The sequence below is a fragment of the Camelus bactrianus genome, chromosome 27 (assembly GCF_048773025.1).
Source record: "Camelus bactrianus isolate YW-2024 breed Bactrian camel chromosome 27, ASM4877302v1, whole genome shotgun sequence".
NCBI classification, from domain to species: domain Eukaryota; kingdom Metazoa; phylum Chordata; class Mammalia; order Artiodactyla; family Camelidae; genus Camelus; species Camelus bactrianus.
The window spans coordinates 34,160,949-34,187,940 of record NC_133565.1 but is presented as its reverse complement, the minus strand read 5'-3'; the positions used below and the strand labels follow the sequence as shown (position 1 = coordinate 34,187,940).

The following is a 26,992-nucleotide window of genomic DNA, read 5'->3' as shown; positions in this document are numbered from 1 at the left end:
CCACACCAAGCCAGGTAGCAAATCAAGCCAAGCCGAGATGTGGTGCCAGGAGCTCCACTCCGGAACCCTCAAGGCAGCTACAGTTACTCGAAGCCTGCCCAGTGGGCTGGCCTTGCTGCAAATGGACACGAGTATGGAGGCAGGACACCAGCTGGTGCCTGCCAACCAGCCGTCAGGTCAGCATGGATGTGCATGGGTGAAAGCTGGCTGTTCTGGGCAAGGGTGTGGAGACGGAGGACAGTCTGTGGGAAACTGCTTGTGGCTCAATTGCAGATGCAAATATCCACAACTACCTGAACGCAGGACACTGTGTGCTGATGTCTGCGTCAGACCCCTCATCCAGCATGACCTCCCCAGTTAGACGTTGTGAGAGCTAAACTGTAACGGCGTCGAACGTGCTGAGAGACATAGCACATGGCTTCTATTCAAATGAAGTGAGCTCACTACAGAGGGACCAACGTGCAGCTGCGCTAATTTTCCTTCGAAATTAAAACTGTACCCCCCCAAATTATGCAAAAACTAAACTTCCAACCAGAGGTAAAAATACCCAAACTTGGTGTGCATGTGAGTGGAAACTTACATATGAAATACAAAGACATTTTAACAGTAATTTAGTGAGGTGTTAATTTACACAGAGTAAAGGCACAAATCTTCAGGGTAGACCTTGGTGACATCGTGTGTGCGTGGCCACTTCCCAAATCAAGACACAGAATGTTTCCTTGCCCCAGGAAGGAACACTCATGTGTTACGTCCTTCCCAGTGGCCCCTGCTCCCGGATAAGAACTGCACCAATCCTTTTGCCTTATTTTAACTTTTGCCTTTTCTTAAGCTTCTTATACATGGAGTCACACCTATGCGTTCCTGGCTTCTTTTGCCCCACATATTTTTCAGATTAATCCACGTTGTGGCGTTATCAGTAATTAATTCCCTTTTACTGCTGAGTAGTAATTCATTGTATGTATGTCACTGAATTTGTTTATTCTCCTGTCGATGGACATTTGTGTTATTTCCAGTGTTTGGTTATTAAGAATAAAACAGGAACGAACTTTTTTGCTCATGTGTGTTACACAAATCTTTTTAATGTAAAAATATGCTGGTTTCTCTAGGATATTTACTTAGGCATAGAATATTACTTACAATCTGTCAAGTGTTATACTGTAGGTTTAAAAATAACTTACAGCAGGGTAGGGATAGCCCAGTGGTAGAGCTCATGCTTAGCATGCACAAGGTCCTGGGTCCAATCCCCAGCACCTCCACTAAAAACAAAAAAGAAGTGGATAATGCAAAAGAAAAGTTTAGGAATACCGAGGACAGAAAAGATGTATCAACATCAACATGAAAGGAGTCCTCAAGGACAGAAAAACGTTTTGTAAATAACTTATAGAAATGTAAAGAAATCCCTTAAAATTTGCTTGCAAATTCATACGATATTTAAAAATAGGTGCAGAAGGAGGAATCACCCAACACTGAAAGTGCTTTCTAGAGACAGAGTGATTTTATTCTTAAGAGCCACAAATGTTCTCCTAAGATATAAATTTTTCAACAGTTGGAACTTGAAGCAAATTGACTTTAGGCAAATTGGTCTTAGGCAAATTGGTCCAAAGGCTCAATGTGGATTCTTGTCGAGACAAGTCTCCCCCATTCTGTACTAGCGTAATTGAATTTTTAAACAAAGCAGAGTAGACATTCACCCCTGTGAGACTTCATGCCGGTGGGAAGTACACATATATTTGTGCACATGGATATATGGGATTAGGATGTTGGAACATGTAGGTACTTGGTGGAAGGAGGGAGAGGAATTCCTGGCCCTGTTCACAGAGCTCCGGGGGGATGGATAATGGGCCATGAGCTGGCAGGATGCCCAGGGAGTTAAAACGTGGTGGGGCCAGGGCAGGGGCCTACGCCGGGAAGGTCTTGATGGAACTCATGTGCAGCCGTGGGTTTTGCCTGGCGATGTTGGGACCCGTTTGCCAGGAGGAGCTGGGGTATCATTAAATTAATGAGGAGAATAAGGTAGAGGCTGACCCTGGGGATGCTGGCATAGAGAACTAGGTAACCAAGAGAGCCCACAGCTTCAGTGGGCTATGTCAGTTAGCCTCTGCCGGAGAGGGTGAAAAGCCTGTGCTTGACCCTCAGCGGCCTGTCGTGGGTACCACTATTTCAACCTTCATTGCCAAAACGTGTCTGCAGCTATGACTGCAAATTTTAAAAAATTTACAGTCTTTCACATGTGTTCACTATCTCTTCTGCTTTATTGCCTCCCACACTTCTGATAAAATTGGCTTCTATGTCATCTTCCAAGTTATTAATAAAAATATTAACCTGGACAGAACCAGAACAAAGCCCAGTGGAATGCTGCCAGAGACCTCCCCTCCAGGGTGACGGGGATTCATTCATCAACTCTCCCGGAGAGCGACTATTCGACCGACTATAAATCCACCTTCAGTCCCCTGACGTGTCTCCATCTCTGCCCAAGACAATCAAGAGGGATTTAGTAAAAGGCCTCGCAGAAATGAGACACCGGGTCTCTGACATCCTCCTGATCCACTAATCTAATAATTCGTACAAAAAAAGAGATGAGGTTAGACTTGTTCTTAGTGGTTCCACACTCGTTCCTGGCAAGCCACACTTCCTTTTCAAAGTACTCAGAAAACCACCTGCTTAATAATCCCATCTAGGTTTTTGTTGGCACTGGCTGCATTCATTAGCCAAGTTGTAAATTTCATCTCTCACCCCTCATTTTAGAATCAGGATTCTTTCTTTCTTTCTTCCTTTTCTTTCTTCCTTTCTTTCTTTCTTCCTTTTCTTCCTTTCCTTCCTTCCTTCCTTCTCTTTCTTTCTTTCTTTATTCCTTCCTTCCTTTCTCTCTTTCTTTCTCTCTTTCTTCCTTCCTTTCTTTCTTTTTTCCTTCCTTCCTTCCTTCCTTCCTTTCTTTCTTTCTTTCTTTCTTTCTTTCTTTCTTTCTTTCTTTCTTTCTTTCTTTCTTTCTTTCTTTCTTTCTTTCTTTTCTTTCTTTTCTTTCTTTTCTTTCTTTCTCTTTCAATTTTCCAGGGCATCTTAAAGATTTTACAGGTGACTCCAGTGGCCATCTGGGAGGTCATTTGTCTGGACTGGCTGACTTAAACTCACTTAGGCGAGCTAGGTAGTGTATTTAGTCTAAGCGAACTTCTGGGGTATAGGTGGAAAGCAACTTTATTTCGTCTCCATTTTTCCTTTAACGTTAACGCAGTGAGGGCTGTTCTTCTGCCGTTTGTGGATGAACATTCACCAGTCCCATGACTTTTCTGATCACTCGTGATACAGTCACTGTAAACCACCAAATACAGGCTCCATTTAGACACAGAAATCTGGTCGTATATGGGGAGCAGGACTGTGAGCTTTGTTTAAAGCTGAACCTTCCCCGGCAGCCTGGGCCCGCTGCAGGCAGGAAGCTGCTCGGACTGTGTGCTGGTGCCTTCTTTCTCTACCCTCTCCTCCCAGCTCAGCTTGCAAACCTGCAATTCTGATGCCTCTAGGGTGGGATGGAGCTGCGAAGTCCCCAGAGCAGGCAAGCTCTTCTTTGGTGCTTCTGTAAACCAGCTCTCGACTCCCTGGGCCTGGCAAGTGTTTCGAGTCTTCTCATTCTTTAGATTTTTCAGGCAGCAATCAGGCCCCAGTTTCCTGTGTCCTGTCCTCAGCCTCTGCTCTTCAGCTGTTCTCCTCTGAAGCCTCTCTCTCTCTGTCTGTCTCCTTCTCGATGAGGGGGAAGTACCCACAGCATGCAAACCGCTCTCTCCAAAGACCTCCTCACCCGCAGTCCTCTCCCATCCCCACTCTCCTGACCCTCAGAGCTCTCAATGTGGTTTTCAGGGGTTCAAGAGAAATTCCACCAGCTTGAAGACACTTACGCAATATTTGAACAGTGGCCTCCTATGGAATGTAACTTTTCTCTTCATGTTGCAGCCAAGAGGGAGGCAGAGTCCAGTGTGTATATTTGGTTAAAGTAGTTTTCCACTATCTGCGCTCCTATCTTGGCCTTCAGTTTCCTCCAATCTGGTTTGATGGCATTTCTTTCTTGATAGGGAGACAGACGAAAACAGGAGTTAAGAACGTCTGCGTTCTGTCTGAGATCTCCCCTCATTCCCTACCATCTCATCAGGCACAGATTCTCCTCCTTTCTGAAACACGTGCTTTTAAAAACCACAACTATCAGGACATTCAATTAATAATGAATAATAATAACAGTATATAGATCTGAATACATTCTTTTTATTACTTCCTATTGGTAGAATAAGAGTCGGGGGGACACGCGGGGAAGAATTTTATATATACAAATATATATTTTAGGTAGATTTTTCATTGCAGCTTTTTTTAAAAAATTGAGGTACAGTCAGTTACAATGCATCAATTTTACAGCACAATGTCCCAGTCATGCATATACATTCATATATTCGTTTTCATAGTCTTTTTCATGAAACGTTATTAGAAGATATTGAACATAGTCCCCTATGCTCTACAGAAGAAACTTTTATTGATTGAACACTTACGACGTGCTCATTACTTTATATTCACCTTCTTAAATAATCAAAATAGTCATGGGGGGTAAATGTTATCATCCCATTAGACAGATGGAGAACATCAGGTGCAGAGCAGAGAAGTAATTTGCCACAACTCTGCAGCTAGCTGGGTGCGTGCTTTTTCTAATGGATCTCTGAATTCCAAGTTACTGCCATAAGATAAATTGGTGAGCTTGGTAAAATAATGAATAGATCCAATTATTTTTACAAACAAACAACAAAGAAGCTGTCTCTCTGGTGGGTATACAAAGAAGAAAACAAAAATCACTCTGAATACCTGAAGCGGGGATGTATTTCTTTTGAATATCTTACTTAGGAATACTGCATGTAATAATTCTGTAAAATTAAAATAATGCTGCACGCACGGCTCTGAATTCTAATTCTCAGACTTAACTGCACTACGAACATTCCCCATGGCTGGTACGATTATTTGAAAATTATCTTTAATGGCTTCATGATAGTCCAGCGAACGGGCACACCACTATGTAACCTTCTTCCCTTATTGCCAAACGTTGAGGTTGTTTTCTTTTTTTTTTAACCACTTTGGGTAACACCATAATGTACACCACTGTGCGTACATCTGTGTTTGAATTTCTGACAATTATTGGAAGAGGAGTTGCTGGATTAAAGTGTATAGACTGTTTAAAGACCCTGGATACAACTTGCCATATTACTTTCTAGAAAGGTTTGTACCAGATGGGCTTATCCTAATGGACGGTGCATTTATCAACCCCACTAGTCTAAAGACCCATGTCCACACTAGGGCTAGCCAACAAGACCAGAGCGTTCATGGGGGCTGGCCAGATCATCCCCATCTCTGGACAATATCAGAGACAGAAAAAAAGTGGGTTTGGCTCCAGTGACCATTATCTGCAAACCAGGAATCTGTTTGGAGGGAGTGGGAGGAGGGTGTACATTTGTATATTTGCGTGTTTGTAGTCAGGGTTCTCCTGGAAGGCTCTCTGCTCCTCTGATCCAGCCTGCATGTGGGTCCTTGCCCTGTAACACAGCCCTGCTTCAGCCGGTCGGCCCACAAGCCACAGGGCAGGGCAGCTTTATTTGCTCCCAGTCACATTCTGGTCACACCTTCCTGCACGGAACTCCAGGGCCCCTCCGTGGACCCAGAGCATCTCCCAAGAACCCCCAGCAACACATCTTAATAAACACGTCTGAAGGTGGGTTTGCTTTGCACCTGCCGCAGGTTGAATTGCCGGAGTTTTGCTTTCAAGTGATGCCCTTTGTCCAGAGCTCATTCTAAACCCTACCCGTTTCCCTCACCAGAACCACACTTTTAAGACAGAAAAGCAACATCCAGCAATACTAAAGACACATGACAATATTTTAATAGCTTTTCCCTCTGCTTTCAAAAGCAGCACATGCTTAAGCAGAAAACGTAGAAAATCCAGTAAAGTGGGAAGGGAAGGACGCCGGGTGACCCGCACAGATGGTGGCCGGCCCGGCAGATGGGGTGTGCACGCGTCTCGGCAGACATCTGCACGGGGTCCGGAGGGTGCTGTTCGGCTCAGCAGATGTCCGTGGACACACAACAAAGGCCGAGAATGGGTAGGAACTCTCCCCCTCGACGCTGTGTGAGTCCAAGTACTGAATTCCCACGCCAGGGAGAAGGGGAGGGAGAATCTTGTGAAATGATTGAGGGGAAAAATCATAGGAGCAGTAGAATGGTGCTTGATACAGAAATTAAGTTCGTTCGTAAGAAAACAAAGAATACCAGAGTCTAGTTTCACATTCTCTCTCTAGCTCCCTGTGGCTTCTGATCTCCAGCTTCGGGTGCACCCACCACCAGCCTCTGCCGGTACCTCGGCCAGGTTCTGTCCCAGTGCCTGAGAGGGTTTGACGGACAGACGTCTAATCTTTGGGCTCCCCATGGAAGCTGGCCCTGCAAATCGCCATGGAAACAGAGGATACTGTGATTGTTCTTGTTGGCCTTAGATGGAGGTTGCTCCCAGGTGATGGCTGGGAAAGCCACTCTTACAATGGCTGTCAATGGAACTGGGAGAACTAAATCTCTGAAAGCAGCAGGTGGATGTAAAACAAGGCAACATAATAAAGTAAACAGCCCAGTAGAGCCAAGTCCTGGCAGGAGCGCACCAAGAAGAAAGGCATCTGGTTTCCCCGAGCCATGATGCCGGCCCGGGCTCTCTGTCCCAAAGGGCTCTCAGAGCCACCTGGCACAGTTGCCTGTCTCTTGGTGTCCTTATTTTTGTACTCCTGCGCCCCTGGCAACATTTCAGGGGAGCCCCAGGGTAGGGCAACATCCTGTCAAGGCGATGCAGCGTCAGAGAGAACCACGGAGGCAGGCTCTGGAATCCCTGGAGAGCCCCCAGGCCAGAACACCTGTACCAGCATCGTCATTGCAGCGAGGTCTGTGGTCACAAAGAACTTGAAACAAAGTGTCATCCGCAGGAAACCACTTAAATAAATCAAGGTAGAGTCATACAAAGGCACACCAGGTACTCATTAGAAAACATGGATTTATGTAAATATGAATACACTTATACTATATTTTCAGTGTGAAAGGTTTAAAACAGTATGGAGAGCATGATTTTATTTTTAAATAAAACGATACATTTGTAGATGCTGTTTATAGACAATCTCTAGTTGGGTAACAGCAGTTTCCTTTTCTTTTTATATTTTTCTACCTGTTGAAAGTGAGTTTGGTATATGTGGTTTGCTTGAATTAAAAAAAAATCAGAACCTTTGTTGATGGCATTGTTGCTACAACCTGTCGTGGCAGCCACGGAGGTGTGCCACTGGGCCTCCCTTCGTGAAGAGCTCGATGTCTCGATGAGGGGTGCCGTTCACTGACGGCCTCTGGCTATACTAACAAGGGAGTTGAACCACCTGGCGCTCAACACAGGTTGCCTGAGATGGGGTGGGGTCACGATGGGGAGGAGAGGAAAAGGAAGGAGGCAAGAAAACACAGGACAAGGGAACAAAGGTGAGGCTGCAGGAGGGAGAAACTCGGCCTGCGTGATGACGCGACCTCATGTGCACATCCACACAGTCAATGTACTCACACCAGCCCTGTCCCCTCCACCAGAGAAGACATTTCCCAGGGTTATACGCATGCGTATTTTTCAGAGCATCTCAGGAGATGCTGAGGAGGAGAGAGTTGATGAATGTTCATTTACCCGTGTGACCCTGGACCACCTGCATCAGAATCAGCCAGAAGGTTATTTAAAAATTCGTGCTTCTGGACTCCACTGTGGGTCTCCCGAGTCCAAATCTGGAGTGGGGGCATATTTTCCACCGAGAGTGAGGGCGCTCAGCTTCCTATGGCCATAGGACCAAGTCCCCGGGGCCGAGAGCAACCATAGGACTCCGTGGCAGGAGGCCAGATCTGGTACAGTGGGCCTCATCCTTTCAAAGATCTCCTCTAAAAATCTTTAATGACTGTTTCACCCAGCAGCCCCACGGCTTGGAACGTATCCTAAGGAAATAACCACACAATGTGAAAGGATGTATGAGGAAGAATGTTCATCACAACTCAAGTTTATTTTAATGAGCGTTTGGAAACAACTCAAATATCAATCGATAGGGGAGTAATTAAAACAATTACGATACATGCAGACAATGGAAGGCTATGTGGCGGTTAAAACTGTGAGACAGATCTCTATGTCCAGAAGTGGAAAGATGTCCTCGATGCGTTGTGTTCAGTGGGGAGAGAGAGTCAGACGGCGAAAGAGCAGGGGTGTCTCCCGTCAACGGCTGGCATTCACATGGGTGGCAAGGTTCTATGTCATGCATAATCGTGGGGACACTTTCTTTCATCCAAAAAGACACATCTGAAGGCCATTATGGAGAGCCTTCAATGCACTCTATTTTTCGCAGACACACATATGCAGATTTACTTTCTATGATGAAAAATTTCAAACATAAATACAAAGAGAATGAGACTATGTCAAACTAAAGAGCCCCTGCGTGGCAAAGGGAAGCATCAGCAAAAGTAAAAGGCAGCCTGCGGAACGGGAGAAGATGCTTGCATATTGCACGCCTGTTAAGGGGTTAGCATCCAAAACACAGGAAGAACTCACCCAACTCATGAGCAAAAGCCAAACAATCCGACTGAAAAATGGGCAGAGGAACTGAATAGACACTTCTCCAAGGAAGACACACAAAAGGCCAACAGGCCCAGGAAAAGGTGCTCGACACCCCTCGTCAGCAGGGAAATGCAAACCAAAATCGCAGTGAGGTGTCGGACGCTGCGCATGTGCTGACCTCAAAAGTTTTGTTACGTTGTTTTATATTTTGAATGCGACTCTTTTAGAGATATAATATTTGTCTTTATGGCTTATTTTATTTGGTCTCTTTTGTACTGGGGGGTACAGCTTTTGAATGTAGGCAATTTTTGCATTTTTGTTCTGATAGTTACGTTAACACTAATCCTGAACTGTATACCCCTAAACTCTTCATCATCAGGCATTGTCGACTGGTTCCCCTCCCTCATGAGCTATGTTAAAATGTTCTGGTAACTTCCTCTTTCTCCTCCACACCATCTCCTCAGCATCTAATTTGAAGTGACATCCTTTTACTCTCAGTCAAAACCTTCAAGGCGATTTGCAAGCTTATTGACATTTTTAATATATTTTCTCTGTTCTCCTCCCATTTCTGATTTTGATTTTCTACTCTCTTTACATCAGCAGGACATAAAGCCAGTCATACTTCCCTCTCTTCTTAAGAACCATCATTTAGTCTTAATTCTACAGGAAATATATATATATTATCACTATTTATTTTTTAATTGAAGTTCAGTCAGTTACAATGTGTCAATTTCTGGTGTACAGCACAGTGTCCCAGTCATGCATATACATACACATGTTCACTCCCATTTTTCTTTTTTAGGAAATACGTATCTTTGATGCTCACCGCCAGTCTTTATGCTGGTACCTCCCCAGTCATTTTGGTTTTGTGAAACTCATTCTCTAGAAGATTCCTCAGGCAGGACCCATGGGACAACATCCCCTGAGTTTTTCATGTTCATAACAGTGCCTGTGCGTTTATACTTGAAGGTTAGTTTCCCTGCTATAAATTTCTTGCCTTGTCGTGTCTTTCCTTGAGTAGTTTTGACATGTGGCCTCATCGTCCTCTAGTGTTGGATCAAGTGTTGGGTTCAACGTCAGATGGCAAACTGAGTTTCTTTCCCCAAGTGACTTGACCTTTTTCACATTAACATTTTTCCCCTTGAAGTCCACTAGTTTTGTTAGGATATTGGCTGTTATAGGTTGATTTTTCCCAGATATGAGATGAGATGGACATTTCACTATGAAGTTTCAAGTCTGTTTTATTTCAGAAAAATTTTTCTTAAACATTTTCTGTCTTGTTTCATTCTGTTGCTTTGGTTTTCACCTTCAGGACTTCTGTGCCGCAGACCTCAGGTCTTCACTGACGAACGGCACGCGCCATTTTCTCCTGAATCGTTTTTCACTTTCTTCACGTCTTTCTCATTTAAAAATCCTTGATCGGGTGGGAAGGGATAGACTGGGATTTCAAAATTGTAGAATAGATAAACAAGATTACACTGTATAGCACAGGGAAATATACACAAAATGTTATGATAGCTCACAGAGAAAAAAATGTGACAATGAGTGTGTATATGTCCATGAATGACTGAAAAATTGTGCTGAACACTGGAATTTGACACAACATTGTAAAATGATTATAAATCAATAAAAAATGTTAAAAAAAAATCCTTGATCTTTGCAGCTGGTGTTCATTCATATTTAGATTCTGTGGTGGCTTAAAAGCATGACCACAAAGAGGCATGAGAAGACATTTTAAGGTGAGGAAACTGTTCTATCTCTTGACTGTGCTGGTGGTTACAAGACTGTACATAATAACCCAGTCATCCAACTGCACGGTGATAATGGACGGATTTTACCGGATGCAAATGACGCTTGGAAGAAAGCTGAGAAAAGTGGACAAAAATTCTTCAACACTCCTCCCAATAAGAGGTCGAGTGTCTGGCCCCTCCCTTTCAGCGTGGGTGGGTCTGTGCCAGCTTTGACTGACAGCCTCAGTGGAAGTGATGCTATGTGGCCAGAAAGTCTGCCTTGGTCTTTGGGACACTCATTCTTGGAAACGTGAGCCGCTGTGGATAAAGCGTATGTCCTCCGAGAACACCCTGCAGGTCGGCCCGCACGCCGGCACTCCAGCCGCCGGTCCTGGCCGGGCCCGCCCTCCAGCCAGCCAAGCCCAAGTGCCAGACACAGTACTGAAGAAGCCGTCTTGGAAGCAGACCTTCAACGCCCGGCCGTCTCAGCCCACAGCCGTTCACGCCCTCCCAGCGAAGGCCGGAACCCGCGAGCCTGGTTCAGTGATGGCTTTATTCCCCTAGGCGTGGGGTGATGCATTGCGCAGCAGCAGGTAGTTGGAACACGTCCCTTCCGTTTTAATCTTCACTTATGAAGTTGCTTTTTTAATTTATTCTTTTCTGAGTTTCTGTCACTTCTTTTTTCTCAATGACCTCATTTCTAAGTTTTTCTAAGTGTATTAGAATCTAATTGTATTGGGCTAGTCTTTTATAACAGCATTTTTCTTAATTTATTTTAGTTCATTAAAAATATTAGGCTACAAGGTTTATCTGTCCTGTGGGCACGTCCTCTAGTGTGCCTGCATTATCTGCCGAGACAGAACTATGTCCCTTATTTTCTTTTCTCTTAAGAGTGATTTTGTACAGGATTTTCTCATGATCGTTTGCAACTGCTTATTTTAATAAGAGAAATTCTTTTGTACTTTTAGGAGAGAAAAGTAGGCTGGGGTAACTTTCCTAGATTCACTATCTTGGAAGTTCTCCGTCTACTGTTTTCATAAGATGATTACATCTTGTGAAAATCGATTTCTCTGTCTACCCACCCACCTCACTACTCATCTCCAAGTATTTTCTGAGCTGTGTCTGCAGGGCTCTTCTCTCTCACTTTTATCTGAATCCTGTCTCTTTTTTTGTCCCTGTGATGCTCAATTTAAATTCTACTCCCAGCAGGTATTCTAGAAAAAAGTTTGGTTTGTTAGTTTAAAAATATTCAGAAAGCCTGGGCTGTTCCAGCAGCTTCCACCTCCTGGGAGCTCCCTGTGCTCGAGTGCAGCTTGGAGCCTCTGAACGTCCTCCAGCTTTCGGCTGATGTTCTCAGACGAGGCCACCAGGATCCCCAAGGCAGCGTGTGGGCTCTGGTCCTCAGGGCTAATGGGGCCGTTTCCCTTCCCACCTTCCTCCCGTGTGGCCGCCCACGTCACTTGGTCCCGCAGCTGTGAGTCGCTTGTGCCCACCTGCTCGTACTCCGGCGTCTGTTACGACACCTAGTTTTGCTGTAGATCTGCGTCTCTCAATCTTTAGAATCAGCATCGCCAGAGTTGCCTGCAGGGCTTGTTCAAACACAGACACAGAGATGGGGAGACCTGAATTTCCAAAAAACTCTCAGGTGGTTCAGATACTTCTGGTTTGGAGACGCCACTTTTAGAACCGTTGTTCTCGACGTTTGTGAGCTTTTTGTTTTGCTGATCTCACTGTTTTGTCTGTTCTCATGGAGGAAACTGAGGAGTTCAGAAATCACGCTGCTGCCACTTTGGAAAACAATCTGGCAGTTTCTCGAACTGTTAAGCAGAGAGGTACCATGCGACCCAGCAGTTCTGCTCCCAGGTACACCCCCAGGAGAAATGAAGACATGTGTGTCTGCACAAAACCTTGTACACGAATGTCTAGCAGCATTATTCACCACATCCAAAGGGTGGAAGCCACACAAGCGCCCATCAGCAGAAGGGCAGAAAGATAAACATAGTAAATACACATGATAGAACATTATTTTGCTTTGAAAAGGAAGACAGTTCAGACCCATGTTACAACGTGGATGAACTCTGAGGACGTTATGCTAAGTAGTGTAAGCCAGACACAGAAGGACAGATGCGGTGTAATCCCATTTATATAGAACGCTCAGGATAGGGACATCTACAGACAGCAAGTTGATTAGTGGCTGCCTCAGGCTAGGGAGAGTGGGGGGGAGTGGAGTGTGACAGCCACTGGGTGCCGGGTTTCATTTTGGGGCGATGAAAACGTTCTAAATCGACTGTGGTGATGGCTTACAACTCTGTGGATATACCAAAAACCTCCGAGGATGTGAGGTTCATCTCAATAAGGCTGTTGCCAGAAAATCAGCGGTGCTGTCACAACGGCCATTTCCCCAGAATCCTCTTGCTTCTCAAAAAAATCAATTATCCACATGTGTTGGTACTTCTAGCCATGGTAACAAGTTTGACAGAAAACTCCTTGCAAACAAGCGCAGTGTGGCCATCCCTGGAGGGCACGGGGGCTGAAGCCGGGGGCCGAGGGTGCCCTGAGGACGGCTTTGCGGGTGTAAGCTGTGTGATGTTAGGTGGGGTTTGCCATGATGAAGGCCCACATCTGGCCTCAGAACAAAGCCTCTGGGCTCCGGGCACCCCAGGCCCTCCCTGGCCCTCAGCGCAGCCCCCAGCTGCCTGCTGCCCTGAAAGGAAACAGACCCTTTCCCGCCGCCCGCCTTACCCCTGCAGCCCCTTCCCGGCCCTGCCCTCGGGTCACCCCCCACCACCCCCCCCCCCCCGCGCCCCGTCAAGGCGCATTCTGCTTTCCGTCTTGTCTGACAACAAAGACACTGGAGGAATTTATTTATACCTCCAGCCAGCTAATGAGACAATTCAATGGAAAGCAGCCTCAGGCCTTTGATTGCCTCTTCTGTGTTCCAATTCCCAGCATTTACTCTCCGTATAAATTCTCCACGGTGAAAAGACACCACTCTTCCGGGAAACCCACTTGCTCCCCTGGCTACTTCGCGTCAATCCCTCGCTTTGCTGTTTATTATTGTTGTTAAACTGCAATTAATTCCTCTCCTATCGGCTTCTCTTTAGTGTGCAGCGCCTAATGCGGCATGAAATGCCTCCGCTCGCCCCAGCTCCACACCTCTTCTTGAGGAAGAGGGAGCCGCTGACATCCAAGAAACACACAGGCCGCGGCGTGCTCTCCTCCCTGGGACGGGCGTCCGGGAGGAGGGAGGGCTGTGCGGGCGGAGGTGAAACCGCTGCGAATTCGAGAGAACAGGGATTTCAGCTTAGCTGAAATACTTCTGATTTTTAGCCGACACACGCGTGAAGGGTTAAGAGTCATAGCGGAGGGAGGACTGTGAGCGGAGCAGAATGCTCTTTAAAGTGTGGCCCCTGTCTTGCCACTCAGATTTGGAATCACCACCCCGCTTCCGTCTCCGGAGGATCTCTGCTGCAGTGGATGTCCTCCGCTGCTTGCAGAATCTCCTCGAAGTCAGTCTCTTTGAAAGATCTACGAGCACCGTGGACAGCTCTGGGGTGGTGTATGGTGTGGCCTGAACGGTGGTCCCCAGATATGTCCACATTCCTGATCCCCAGAACTTGCAAATGTGACCTTCTCTGGAAAAAGGGTCTTTGCAGATGTATTAAGGATCTTGAGATCAGGAGATCACCCTGGATTATTTGGGTGGGCCCTAAATCCAATGACAGGTGCTCTTACAATAGACACCCAGAGGGGAGAGACAGAAGAGGCTGTGTTGTGGAGAGAGGGGCAGAGACTGGAGTGGTGCAACGACAAGCCAAGGATTGCTGGGCAGCCAGGAAGGGATTCCAGAGGCACTGTGGTCCTGCTGACACCTGGATTTTGGACTTCTCACCTCCAGAACCATGAGAGAATACATTTCTGCTGTTTGGAGCCCCCCGGCTGGGTGGTAACTTGTTTAGCAGCCCTAGGAAACTCAGATTGCATTCACAGTTTGCCAACTCACATGAGCAGAAAACGCAGAAGAGAAAGGACTGGATAATATCAAGTCACAAAGCCTTCAAATGTCAGGCTGTTCCCGTCAGTGACAGGCTGTGTTGTCAGATCCGATGAGACTGTCCACATAGCTCAAGCCTAAAGCACTTATTGGATGCGAGAAATGAGTTCCTACAACTCAGATCTTGCCAGAACCGGCTGCCCAGAGTTTTGCTTTCCAGGAATATTTCTCTTGTGCGCATATGACATGGCATGTCCTTGCTCAGCTGTGACTTCTTGTTTATACGTAAGATTTCTCCATTCAAAAGATTTCAAAGCTCACGATTTCTGTATGTCATCCCCCCGCCCCCACCTCCATCACCCCCAATTTTCTGTATTTCTTTTAATGGAGGGAAAGAACACATTTATGAGTCATTAGGGACCTGTCCTGGAGTCACAGGTCCACGTGGCCTGAGACGTCACATCGTTTGTGAGCGGACGCCCTGCCTTCGTCTCCGAAAGGGAACTGTCCCAGCAGACGGGTGCCCCGCTCTGCCCACCTGGCTCTTCTTTGCTGATTCATTCATTCAAAAATGCTTGTTTTTTAATATTTAAAATTTTCTTCTCAGTTGATGATACCTTACAGGCATCCATTCTTCTTTCTCAGTCTGTTGGTCCAGGCCACTTCTGGACTTTCTCCCCTTGTGCTTCTCCTAAGTTCACTTGCCTCCCACCGCCAGCCTCTCATGTAATATCCAGTGCGGTCCCTTGTTCCGTCCCCAGGATTTATGCCAAGCTAGCTGGGGTCTGTGTTTTTCACCTCTCAGTAGGAGCAGTGCCTACATGGGACCTGGCATACAGTAGGTCCTAGCAAATGATCTGTTGACCAAAAAGGCCAAGTTTCCAGATGTCTAGCCACACATAGAACCATTTTGGTATACTTTGATTTTTATCTTGTGGGAAAATGTTTGAAAATTTTTATTAAAATTGTTCCTACTTCTATTATTTTAAATAACCTCTCAAGGCTTACAGAGTGAGTTTTCATCTTGAATGACCAGCCATGTGCCTCTGTTTGACTTGTTGCAGGGGTGTGTGTGTGCGCGTGCGTGCGTGCGCGCATCTGTGTGTGTATATGTGTGTGTGTGTTTACACACAAAATCACCCCGGGAACAAAAAGTTTATTTTTCCTCTTCCCATAACTCAAAGTCCACTGGATGAATTCAACTTAAATTACCTCCCCTGACCCAAATAAATAAATACAAGATCAACAGGGTAAATTATGGCCTAAAATGTTATTCCTTATTTTCAAAAAGTGAAAAGGGTGAGCGTAATTGAGTTTGCTGCTCGAATCACAGTTCTCGCTCCTGGCAACACCCTAAAGTAACACTTTCCCCCGCTCAGCTCTGTAGTCCAAACACAGCGGCCGCCAGGCCCTGCTTCTCCTCTGGTGAGAGGTTTTCGTTTCCGGCAGGGCGGGCCCGCCGTAAACCGAGGCCCACAGCAGGGACACCGAGGTGGTGTGGGATTTACAAAGCTCACAGGGGCGGTCGGCATCCATTTGTGGTGATTAATATCTCCTTCCTGCGGGTTGAATGCCAGCCTTCAGTTAGAAATAGAAACAGAACCTTGCTTTTTACAGAGCAGCCCCAGGAGCCCCAGGAGTGGGGCACTGCCCTGGGAAGAGCATCCTGGTACAACAGGCAGAGAAGAGGAGCCGAGACCCCCTGGGAGCAGAAGGCGCTGTGTTCCTGGGGCTTCCAGGCCTTCCCTGCCGGGCACCTGACAACATGGCAACCTTATGAGTGACCTCAGGAAGGTGATGGCTTCAGGAAGGAAAAAGACTTAGTGAATTTCTTCTTTAGTTTTTTTGTGACTGTTTTGATTAAGCAAAAAAAATAATCCCAGGAGTTTGTGGGAAATTTCCTAGGTCCCTCCAGCCCCAGCCTCCTCCCTCCATTGAATTCAGGACCTCAGCAGCCAGGCGTGCTCGGCGTTCTCTGCCTTCCGTCGGGCTAAGGCCAACCTCACCAACGCCAAGGCCGGGTAAGGGGAGAACAGGACCACCGTGAACATCAGTTTTCAAAGTTTTTGTGTGCTTGCTGTGGGTGTGTGGAAAATGACCAAGTTCTGACGCATCGCGACAGCCCGTCCTCGGCCCCTCAGCTTTCCTCACCGCCTGAGCTGCTCTGTGTGCTTGCAGCCCTGGCAGATGGGCCGCGTTTGCTCTTCAGACAGGCCTTGCTGGGCAGTCCCAGCCCCGCTCCGGCCAGAACTCAGGGTGGGGGCCGCTTCCTGCACTCGGGTGGTGGGTGGACATGAGCTGGTTTCTCCCACTCCTGCACATTCACCCCCCACTTTCTCACCCACATGGCATGTGCTCGGCTCTGGGGTTACAAGAGGGAGTAAGACAGGCGAACTTCCTGCCCCCATCGGGTCTGACTCCTCGTTAGGGAGACACACGCTGAATACGTCCATCAATCGTCTCAGTGGTTCTAAGTAACATGAAAAAAGTAAACGGGTTAATGTAACATCAAGTGGCTGGGAGGTGAGCGAAGTGATTTTAGGTTGATCAGGAGAGGTCTGAGAAAGTGATGCTTGGGACCTCCGTGATAACGTATATAAGGTCCCGGCAATACAGAGCCACCCTTGGAGGTCATGTGTTAGGCATAAGTCAAGAGAGTGGTCAGCTGTGTGGTCAGGAGCAAGGAAGCCAGGCAGAAGAAGAAGGCAGAGAGGCAAGTTTACATCCTGCAGCCTCGCCATCCGCGGGTCCCCCAGCTGCAGACACTGATGCCACTGACACCCAGCAGGTTGGCCAATGCCCTGCTTTAAAGCCAGGCCAGCCCTGGGCATTCAGACCACCAACCTGGCAGCCAGGGGGTCCATCGGCCGTGCTCACTCCTTCGGGCCCCACTGCATGCAGTCCTGCAGGAGGACCAGCAGTGCCGACCAGGCTTGGCCTCGGCGCTGAGCCCAGTGAGGAGGGGTGCGATCACAGCCTGGCAGGCTATTCACACACAGACAGTCATAATCCACTGTGCTAAGTGCGGATGAAGTGAGGGCCCAGGCGGGCAGGGGCAGCCCAGGGGAGGCTGTGAAGGCAGCTGGGTCACCCTGTCAGCCCTCAGCCCATCTTCTGCCTTGACTCTCTGGGCCAGCAACCATCACGGCCCCACGTGACAATGACTCCGGCTTGGCACCGGTCAGGTTGCCCTGGCGAGTTCACCACCAAATTTCCTTCTGCTCTGGAGGCTTGTCCCCTGCCTGTCACCCTGGTGCTGCTCTCCACCAGACCCTCTCTCCTAGTGTCCCCAAGCCCAAGGGGAGAGCTGGACAGTCCTCTCCATATCAGGCCCATGTCTTGGGTCCTCCCCACCAGACAGATCCAGGCCTCCCAGCCTGACCCGGTCACGCACTGGGCTTCTGCTCCTGTCTGCTGCCCAGCATCCTGCTGGGATTTATACCCTGCACTAGGCCCAGCGCCCAGGTCGGGCATCCATGGGCCTCGAGAAAATGTCCCCATTCCAGGCTGGGCTCGGCTGGGCGGGGGGACCCAGGATGGCTCAGTCCTGCGGGCTTCAGGAACACAAAGTGTCCATTTGAACTTTGTGCTCTCATCCAAGGGGCCTGAGTGCGAAGAGGAACTCTGAGGTCAGGGTGGGGGCGAGCCCCCCCCCGGGAGTCATCCTCCCAGAGGAAATTAGGAACTGCTGACCCGGGACCGCGGGCATCTGTCCTCGCTGGCAGTTTTGGTCCTGGATCTGGGACTCAAAGGCAAATAGCAGCAAAGCTCTCCAATCTGAAGGGCTCGTGGTCTTGTTTTCAGGGTCAGTGAAGAAGTAAGGGGGGGTGGGTCTGTCCTCTACTCCAGAGTCAAGCAGGAGGGGTCAGGTCTGAGTCTGAGGGGGGACACTGGGGCTCAGTGTAGAGACCGACGCAGGGGCTGTGGGTTCTGATGCAGCTCTTCCCCTGATCCCTCAGTCCCTGCTGCGGACGGCGGGGTGTCTCCCTGCCGCACGAGGTTCACGGTGCCTCGTGCCGTTGGCTTTCTCTCTGCCGATGGGCACGTAGGTGGTTTCCTAACCGAGCATTGCTGTTTCTGAAGGATGCTGGCATTGCAGGCATCTAAAATGTGGGCTGCTATCAATGGAAAAGCAACTTGCAGAACAACACGTATGTGATGAATTTACAAATAAATTCCGCACACAAATAAAAGTTATGTCCTTCCATACGTACGTAAATGCATAGACAGAAGCCTGGCAGGCAACCCCGGCACAAACCGTGATCGTCTCCCCCGGGAAGGGGGACTGCGGGAGGCGTGGGAAACGTTAAGTGAAAGTGTGGTTTGTCCATGTGGCTTTTTTTTTTTTTTTTTTACACAGCTGGGAGGTGTTCAGGTACTTCTTAGGTAAATTTTCAAAAACGGGAAATTTCAAAGTATCTCCCTGTTCTCTGTGAGGCTGGGGGGTCATCCCAGGGTGGCTGGTTGGTGGCGGGGGGCTGGTGCTACTGATTAGAACGCCCCATTGGTTCTGAGTGGGACAGTCTAAGTGGATGAAAAGTGAAACCAGACGGGGCTCGGTTACTCTGAAAAGATCATCAGTTTCACCCTGGCCATCAGGCAGAGAGAGTCTCCAAGGCTCTGGGATGGGAGAAAGGTCTAGAAGGCCCGAGGAATGGCAGATGCAGGAGCCCAGGGAAAAGGCCGGCCACTGAGACACCCCCTGACATCCCCCTGGAGGCGCTGGCCAGGCCTGTAAGACACCAGGGGTCTCAGATCCCACTGTCGGTTGCTTCCTGCTCAGTACTGTCCTATAGACCCCTTAGCGAGGCCCAGACCTTCAGGAAGAAAGTCTATAATGTCGAAAACCTCATGTTAGTGGGACTTCAGAAAATCGAAGAAAGTGTAAAACTGTTACTCACAGGCAGGCGACAAGGAGATGGGGGATTCAGAGGGATCGTGTCGGAGTTTGTTCACCAGGATGTGAAACCTCCTGGGGTCCCTCAGAGGCCCTGGAGAGGAAGTGCGTTTGCAGGGTATGGCGGACGGAGGCTGAAGCAAGTTTAATTTGCCACTAGAGTGGCGGTGATCCCACAAGACTGCAGACCTTGAGGCTGCGTGAGTTAATAGAAGTAAAACCATGCTAATTGATTTTTAAAAATCAGAAACCTATAAAGAAGTAAAAATGGCCAGCGTAGCATTTCCATCCATTTGGTGTAATACATTCATGCATTAGAAAGTAAACTCACGAGCGGCCCCCTCCAACTTTCCCCTCTGCGATTGCTTCTGATGGTCCGGCTTTTAGGGTAATGCAGTACGTGGAGCCAGAAGCCCGGGGATCCATAAACCATCCAGATGTCTGACAGTGCTTTCAAAGGGGCCCTGAACACTGGAGGGCAAGTGGCCAGTGACGGCTGAGCTGGGTGGGGTGGGGTGGGAGGGGGGCTCAGGGCTTCGGGGGGAAGTGAAGTAGCCAGTGAGAGGAGAATTTTACAGCAGCTATAAAAACAAGGCCGGTGCACACACAGCTAGATTCTGAGTTGGCCAAATGAGCTCAGGCCTCTCGCTGGTCGAGCTGCCAGCCTTGGCTTCAGTTCTGGCAGCTACTGTCTTAGAGACCCAGCACGAAACGCTTCAAGAAAGAGGCACCACCAACTCAACGTGGAGCCAGCGCAGGGATGGCTCTCAGAAGGGCTCCCTGTTACCAGGAGTTACAGGCAGCAGGCAGCCCTCCCGGTCAATAGGCTCCTGGCAGGTGATTATTACTATTCAGCACCAGCCTTGCGTTCCTGGGAACAGAACAATAGTTTGGGCTTCTGAGCGAGGGCCGCGCTTTGCAGACATGGAAGGGAATGTCTGTATTTGCAAAATGCTATGAGTTAGGGTTGCTGACCTCACAGCCCATTCCCATAGGAACTCCAAATGGAAACGCTCGGCCATCGGTACTCCCTAAACTCCCTGCTCTTAACCTGTCGCTGGTGACAAATGGACGTTTCCTGCCTCAGCGCTGCGCTGGAGAGGTCAGGGCACACTTACTGGCTTCACTGAAACCCCCAGTTTACATGTACTGGGAAAGACCAGATCCCAGGCTGACAAATGTTCAACCACCAGCTCCCGAGGGGACAAAAACTCTGGTGAGTAGCATTCACTGGTTTCCATGGAGTAAATACTCCCACCAGCTACCAGATCATTTCTCTGGCCAGAGCCGGGGAGAGGAGTCCAGGGGCGCACAGACCGCGATAGACGGAAGTAACCCCCAGAGTACAGAGGATGCTAGGATGCTGCAAGAGGAGGAGGGGATGCATTCTGAGTGTTTATTACCTTTGTCTTCGATATAATGTGTTCAATTTAATCTTATATCACTTCATTTTTAATAACCACTTTTTTAAACAATGGGCTCGCGAAACGCTGGAAAATTTAGCGTGAGCAGCTCTGGCCACCTCTGGCTGGGCCCTGGGGCCTCCTTGCCTTGGGCTCCGGATCTCATTTCCTTCTATAAATTTCCTCCACGCGTCTCTCTCTGTTCCTCTCTCCTCTCCCCCTTCCTCGCTCTGGGCTGTGCTCCCCACTTTGCCTAATTTAGTGAGCGCTCAGCCCCTGTGCTGAGCGTGTCCCGTGGGTAGCCGGATAGGCCCTCTGCAGGGCAGAGTCCCACTTGTGCTCTTCCTTGGCACCAGGAGGGCAATACTTCTCTGCCTCCCAGCAGTGAGAGCCGTCTGGCCAGCTCCAGTCACTCACTGGTTATAAGTGGAAGTGACATGTGTCTCTTCCAGACCGAAGCATTTCACTGATGGTGCGAGACGTCCAACGCTCTCTTTTCCTGCCGCAGCGATACTGGAGAGGGCCTTGTGTCAAGATGCCAGGGCCGGGCTCGGAAGGGGCTTAGGTCACTGGGTCTCCCCGCAGAGGATGGCTGCCACCCTGAAGAATCATCTGGACCCACGGTGGAGGTGGATTTGCATGAGTAAGAAGCAAGCATGTGTGCACTGAGCCACGGAGCTTCTGGTGTTGCTTGTCAATCTAGCATCACCTAGTCTGTCCTAATGAATAGCCCTCCTGATAGTTAACGGCCAGACGTATGCTTGTGTTATCAGGAAATCCAGGGAGCTGCCTTGAAGACTCCCCTCCCCTAGCAAAAATCTCTGTCTAGGAGTTTCCCCGTGCTGTAAGTGTCAGGGGCTTGTCTCAGGGTTCTTTTCACTCTTGGCTGGCACTGGGCCTTGGTCGGGGACCATCCCAGGGTCTCAGGGAGGAGCTCGGCTGTCAGTTCATTCCTCCCAGAAGGGTCTCAGGGTGCTTTCTGCAAACTGATTCTCCCGCTCCCCGAAGTTCTGCTACTCAGGGCATCATCTGGCTTTGCTGTATCAAATACAGGCCCCGTTGCACCTCTTCCCCAGGGCTGACCTGACAATCTGCATCACTAAGAGGGCAGGCGAGGTGATCCCTGCCCCTGACCCAGGGCTGAGATGCACTGGCAGCTTTTGTGAAAAACAACCCCAAATATAGCAACAACAAAACATAACATTTAGGTAAGACACCCCGTTGGACCACTTATTACATAAGTTTTATCTCATGTGCTTTCCCAGCAAACCTGAGAGGTAGGCATCCTAGAGCCAAACCCAGTTAGGTCCAAAACACTGCCTGGCTCTGGTCATTCACCGATTCAGGCAGAAGTGATACAAGGGGAATAAGACAACTTTACATCTGTCAGTGTGTATTTTTAAGGTTTTGAGAAATATTCTCAGATAGGTTCCCATAGATGCAACTCACAAACTCAGGTCCACCTGGATTAAACAAAACCTGCGCTTCACTGGTTCAGCCACGGTGCGACCCAGGGGAATCGCCCAGCGGAGCTGGACCCGGGCGCTCAGGTGTTGTCACTGAGCGACAGTGGCAGGGCTGTGCCTTTTCTTTCTTGTCTCTGCTCTCCCTGTGTCCAGGCCCACCCTCTCTTCGCAGTGGCCCCGGGAACTCCAGGCACACAGGCTACCAGCTTCCAGCCCAGGAGAAAGGGAGCTTCTCTATCCTGATAGCTTCAGAGGATGCCCGAGGTCAGCAGCCCATTGCTTCCCTGAGCCTCGCTGAGTCCCTCTGGGCCACGGACGCAGGGTAGGTCGGGAGGGAGCAGACAGAAGTGGGAAGATGGTTCCCCAAAGGAAAGTTGCTGTGCAGTTATTCGAAGGTAAAGCGAGACCCACAGGTGAACCTGTACGCGCCTACAAAGACTGGGGTGATGAGAGGGCATATTTTGACTCCGCCAACATCAAATGAATTTCTCTCATTCCCTCTGATTCAGGGGTTCTCACTCCTGCTTGCACGTTGGTCTTGAAAATCCTGAGGCTTGGACCACATCCTAGACCAGAGAAATCGGAATCTCTGGGGGGGGGGGCGGGGAGTTTGGGCATCAGAACTTTAAAGCCTTACCAGGTGATTACAGTGTGCAGCCAGGATCAAAAGCCAGTGCTCTGCTGTCCTGGTCTCCCTACCAGAACCTGTGGGTCATGAACACACTGAGCATGCCGAGTTCCGGCCCGGCAGCTCTGAGTGCGGTCGCGAGCGGGGGCCTTGAGGGGGGCGTCCGGGCCTCTTCTCTCCCAAAGGCCGCGCCGAGGGTAGGCTACCTGGGCCCCGGGGGAGTCTCTGGATGCTTACAGTTCAGCTCAGTGCCAAGAACCAGGCTTGGCTCAAGGGATGGGGGCAGCACCCCAAAGGGCTCACAGGCCAGGGAGCTGGTTGTCACCCTCTCAGCACAGCTGAGCCCTGTTAGTGCCACCCATGCCTCTGGGGGCCCCGGGAGGCCTGGTGCTGGCTGCCCCCTGGGGTGAAGTCCTGCCAGGAGGCCAAGTGGGCGGAGGAGGTGGTGTCCGTTGAGGCAGATGGGAACACCCTGCTCAGAGCAACGCGGGACTTATCCGAGGTAGAGAAGCCAGCTGCTCACCCCACTGGGACTAATGAGGCTCTTGGCAGAGAAGGGTCTGAGCTGGCAACACAGGAGCCGCCTTCCAGCATCCATGCTGGTGGACAAGTGCTGGAAAGACAGCAGGGAGACCCCTGTGTGCTGGGTGGTTGCCCGTCGGTCCTCCGCCCGGGGATGGGCGGTAGGACTCATCCGTGACCTTTGGCAGGTGCTCCAGCTCTGTAACGGAGGGAATAAATGACAAAAGGCCATCCCTGAGGTCCTTTCCCGGGGGGGCTGCAGGGTTCTACTTCGATGCTTGATGAGTGGCTTCCTTCCATGTGGCTACACCCTAGTCCAGAAGAGGGGGGGTCTCAAGGTGACCCCGGACCTGCCCTCTCCACTCAGATTCCAAGGCCCCTGCCCTGGCCTGACGGTCAGCCAGTCCCAGTTCACTCCCTCAGCTGAGCCCCCCGGACGCTCTCGGGAGCTGTCAGGTCCGGCCCACCTGCAGGACCCTGGGTTTTGAGCCGTGCAGGGATCTCCCCCACTGCCAGGCTGAGGCTGTCCCCAACGTCCAGGACGCCACAACAGGTCTTCTGAGCTAGAACTCTCCGCCCCAGAAGACTGTCACGGGCTGAGGGTGCATTTGGAGTTTCCCTTGCTCCCCCGCCCCCGCAAGGGCTGATCCTCCAGGCTCAGGCTCCTGAATAACCAGCCAGCCCCCGCCAGCCCCTTGCTGTTTCCCGCCCTTCATCCTAACCAGGAACCTGTTCTCTTTTCGGGAAGCCTGGTCGCGCAGCTCAGGACGTGACACAGGCCTTTCTTGTCCCCCTGGTACCTGGGTCACTGCAACAGCCTCTTAACCTATTTCTCTGAGGTTCTCCCCCATCGCCGTGCACTGTATTAGTGACAGGGTCCTCTTCCCAACACAGCCCTGCCTTTGGCCAGCTGGCCCTTCTGCTCAAGAACCTTCAGTGGGTCACGAATATTTCTACTCTTGGTACAAACTCTCTGCCCACCTTTCAGGGCCTTGAGGCTTTGAGCCACTCTGTGGAGACAGCCTTCTTCTGGGCGGACCCAGGGAGCCCCTTCTGCTCGGCGAGGCTGCCTCCACCCGGGGGTGCCCTGGGTCTCCTTGCTTTATGTTCTTAGCGCATGTGTGCTCCCCCAGCTCAGAAGGTCCTCCGTTTTTAAAATCTCACCATCCATTTAAGGCTCTTGCTGTCCTCACTACTTCACAGTGTCCGTTCCAGCTGTTTCAGCACATACTGGTCTCTTCATCCTCTTCTCTCTTTTCTAACGCAGAGTCAATACCATTGCTTTGGTTGCCCTTGACCGACACTGAGCTCCTGGGGGTGGAAACCACTTGCCTTGAGTCTCATCGAGACTCCCCGCCCCAGGCTTTGTGCGCAGCGGCGTGGGACTTGCTCACGGCGGCGCGCCCAGCAGCAATGCTTTCCTGCTGGCCCAGCCAGCCTCTGCGCAGCAAAGGGCCTGACACAGGGGCTGGTCCTCATCACTGGAGGCTGAAGGGAATTCCTGTGGGGAGGCGGGGGTGGGGACTGTCTGGGAAAGATTCCTTCCTGTGTGAGGCAGGAAATTCTTTCCCTCCTCCATCTGTGGGAATTAGGGTGGAACCAGCCGATTTCGGCCTCAGCTCCAGTCCCTCCCAGCCTTGCGCCAGGACCTCCGACCCGGGGCGCCCCCCAAGGCTCTTGCTCAGTCAGTGCGACCTCGGGAACAAGCTCAGAGAGAAGCGCATAAATCCATACGCTTTGTTAGTTTCATTTCTGATCATTTCATCAAGTCAGCGACCAACAATTAGTGCTTCAGGAGAAGGTAAAGGTCTTCGACAATGGACCTACTCACTCATGTAATCCTAGGAAATACGCCTTCCTGACCCCCCCAGGCAATCAGCTCATACCACGAAGTATGAAATCCAAGCATGCATAACTGCGGATGTTATTAACGATCATAAAACCATTGAATTCCTTCGAAAACCTCAGCCCTATTTCCAGCACAGTGACCCCCTGCAGCAGACTGGCTACTCGTGATGAAAAGATGTATTTCCTTTCCTTTGTTAAGATACACCAGTCATTAACTCTACTGAATGAGAGAGCGGTTTCTCATATCGTGGACAGGCTGAAACTTTCCCAGGCGGGGAGAGCAGTGGGCCGAACTCTCCCTGCCTGGGGCTGGGAACGGAGTTCTCTCTGTCGCTCCATTAACACCTGCCTGTAAGTGTAAGTTGGCGTCTTGGCCAAGCAGGATCTGGGAGCTGTGTACTCTGGGGGAGGAGAGTGAGATAACACAGCAACCTTCACCCCCAGCTCAGTACCTACTTGCATGTATTGACGAACCTGATAGGGAAATGGTTTGGTAAACTATGAACTATCAACATAGGTTGTCTGGCAACTCTGCCTGTCCCAACATTCTGGGAGCTCCCTACCCTTTGTCCCTCACCTTCCACTTCATATTTCAGTTAGAGCAGCCAGGTTCCCACCAAATGACCCTGGTCCCCTTCCCTGCTCTTGACAGGGTCAGCAGGTGATCAGAACTGGGCCAACCAAGGCTTCTCCCCAAATATTTGACACTAGAGCTGAGCGAGATCAATTTCTCTCTGGATTTCCTGGACGTGTAAATTTAGATGTGAACAGGGCCAAGTTTTCCTCAAAAGCTGATAAACAAAAGCAGAGAAAACTAAGAGACACATGCACCCCAGTGTTCACAGCAGCACTATGTACAGTAGCCAAGACATGGAAGCACCTACATGTCCACTGACAGATGGCTGGATGTATATACACACACACACACAATGGACTACTACTCAGCCATAAAAAAGAGTGAAATAATGCCATTTGCAGCAACATGGATGGACTTAGAAATTGTCATTCTAAGTGAAATAAGCCAGAAAGAAAAAGAAAAAATACTCATATGTGGAATCTTTAAAAATAACATAAATGAACTGATTTACAAAACAGAAACAGTCTCACAGACATAGACAAATTTGTGGTTACTGGGGGCGGAAGAGGGGACTGGAGGGATAAATTGGGGGTTCAGGATTTGCAGAGACTGACTACTGTATATAAAATAGATAAACAACAAAGCTCTACTGTTCAGCACAGGGAACTAGACTCAATATCTTATAATAACCTATAATGAAAAAGAATATGAAAAGAAAAATATATGTGTATATATAACAATCTCTGTGCTGTACACTAGAAATTAGTGCAGCATTGTAAACTGACTATACTTCAATTTAAAAAAAAGAAAGAAAGGAAGTAGCGGAAACCGGAGAGGGAGACAGGAAGAGGCAGGCGGGGGGGGGGGGGGGTCCTCCCCGGCTCCCCCACACTCCGGTCCAGTCTCGGTGTATAATCTAGCCCTACAGTCTGGCTGCATCTCTGCCTTTAGTTTCCAGGAAACATCCCTGATCCCCATAACAAATGTCTTTCTTTAAAAAAAATTTTATACTCACTCGAGTAGGTTTCCGTGACTTTCAATCAAAAGACTCCTAACAAATGCACGTAGCGCTGGGTATCTTATAACCATTAAAAATGTGCTTGTAAATAATTTTAAGTGGCAAGAGAGAATGCTTGTGATGCAATGGTAAGTCGTTAAAAAAGGAGCCTGTGAGATTGTGCAAATGGCCTGATCTTGATAATGTGAACCTGTGGGGGAATACAGAGCATCAAAACATTATCTGTGACTATTTCTAAGTAGTGGGATTATAGGTGAGTTTTATTTTCTTTACTGTCTTCTTTTCTCTACGT

The 26,992-nt window shown here is 49.3% G+C and overlaps 1 pseudogene; it reads left to right on the top strand.

The window, feature by feature from the left end:
- Window positions 1–37: 37 nt before the first annotated feature.
- The window catches only part of LOC105069274 (uncharacterized), a 50,335-nt pseudogene continuing 23,380 nt past the window's right edge, over window positions 38–26,992 (top strand).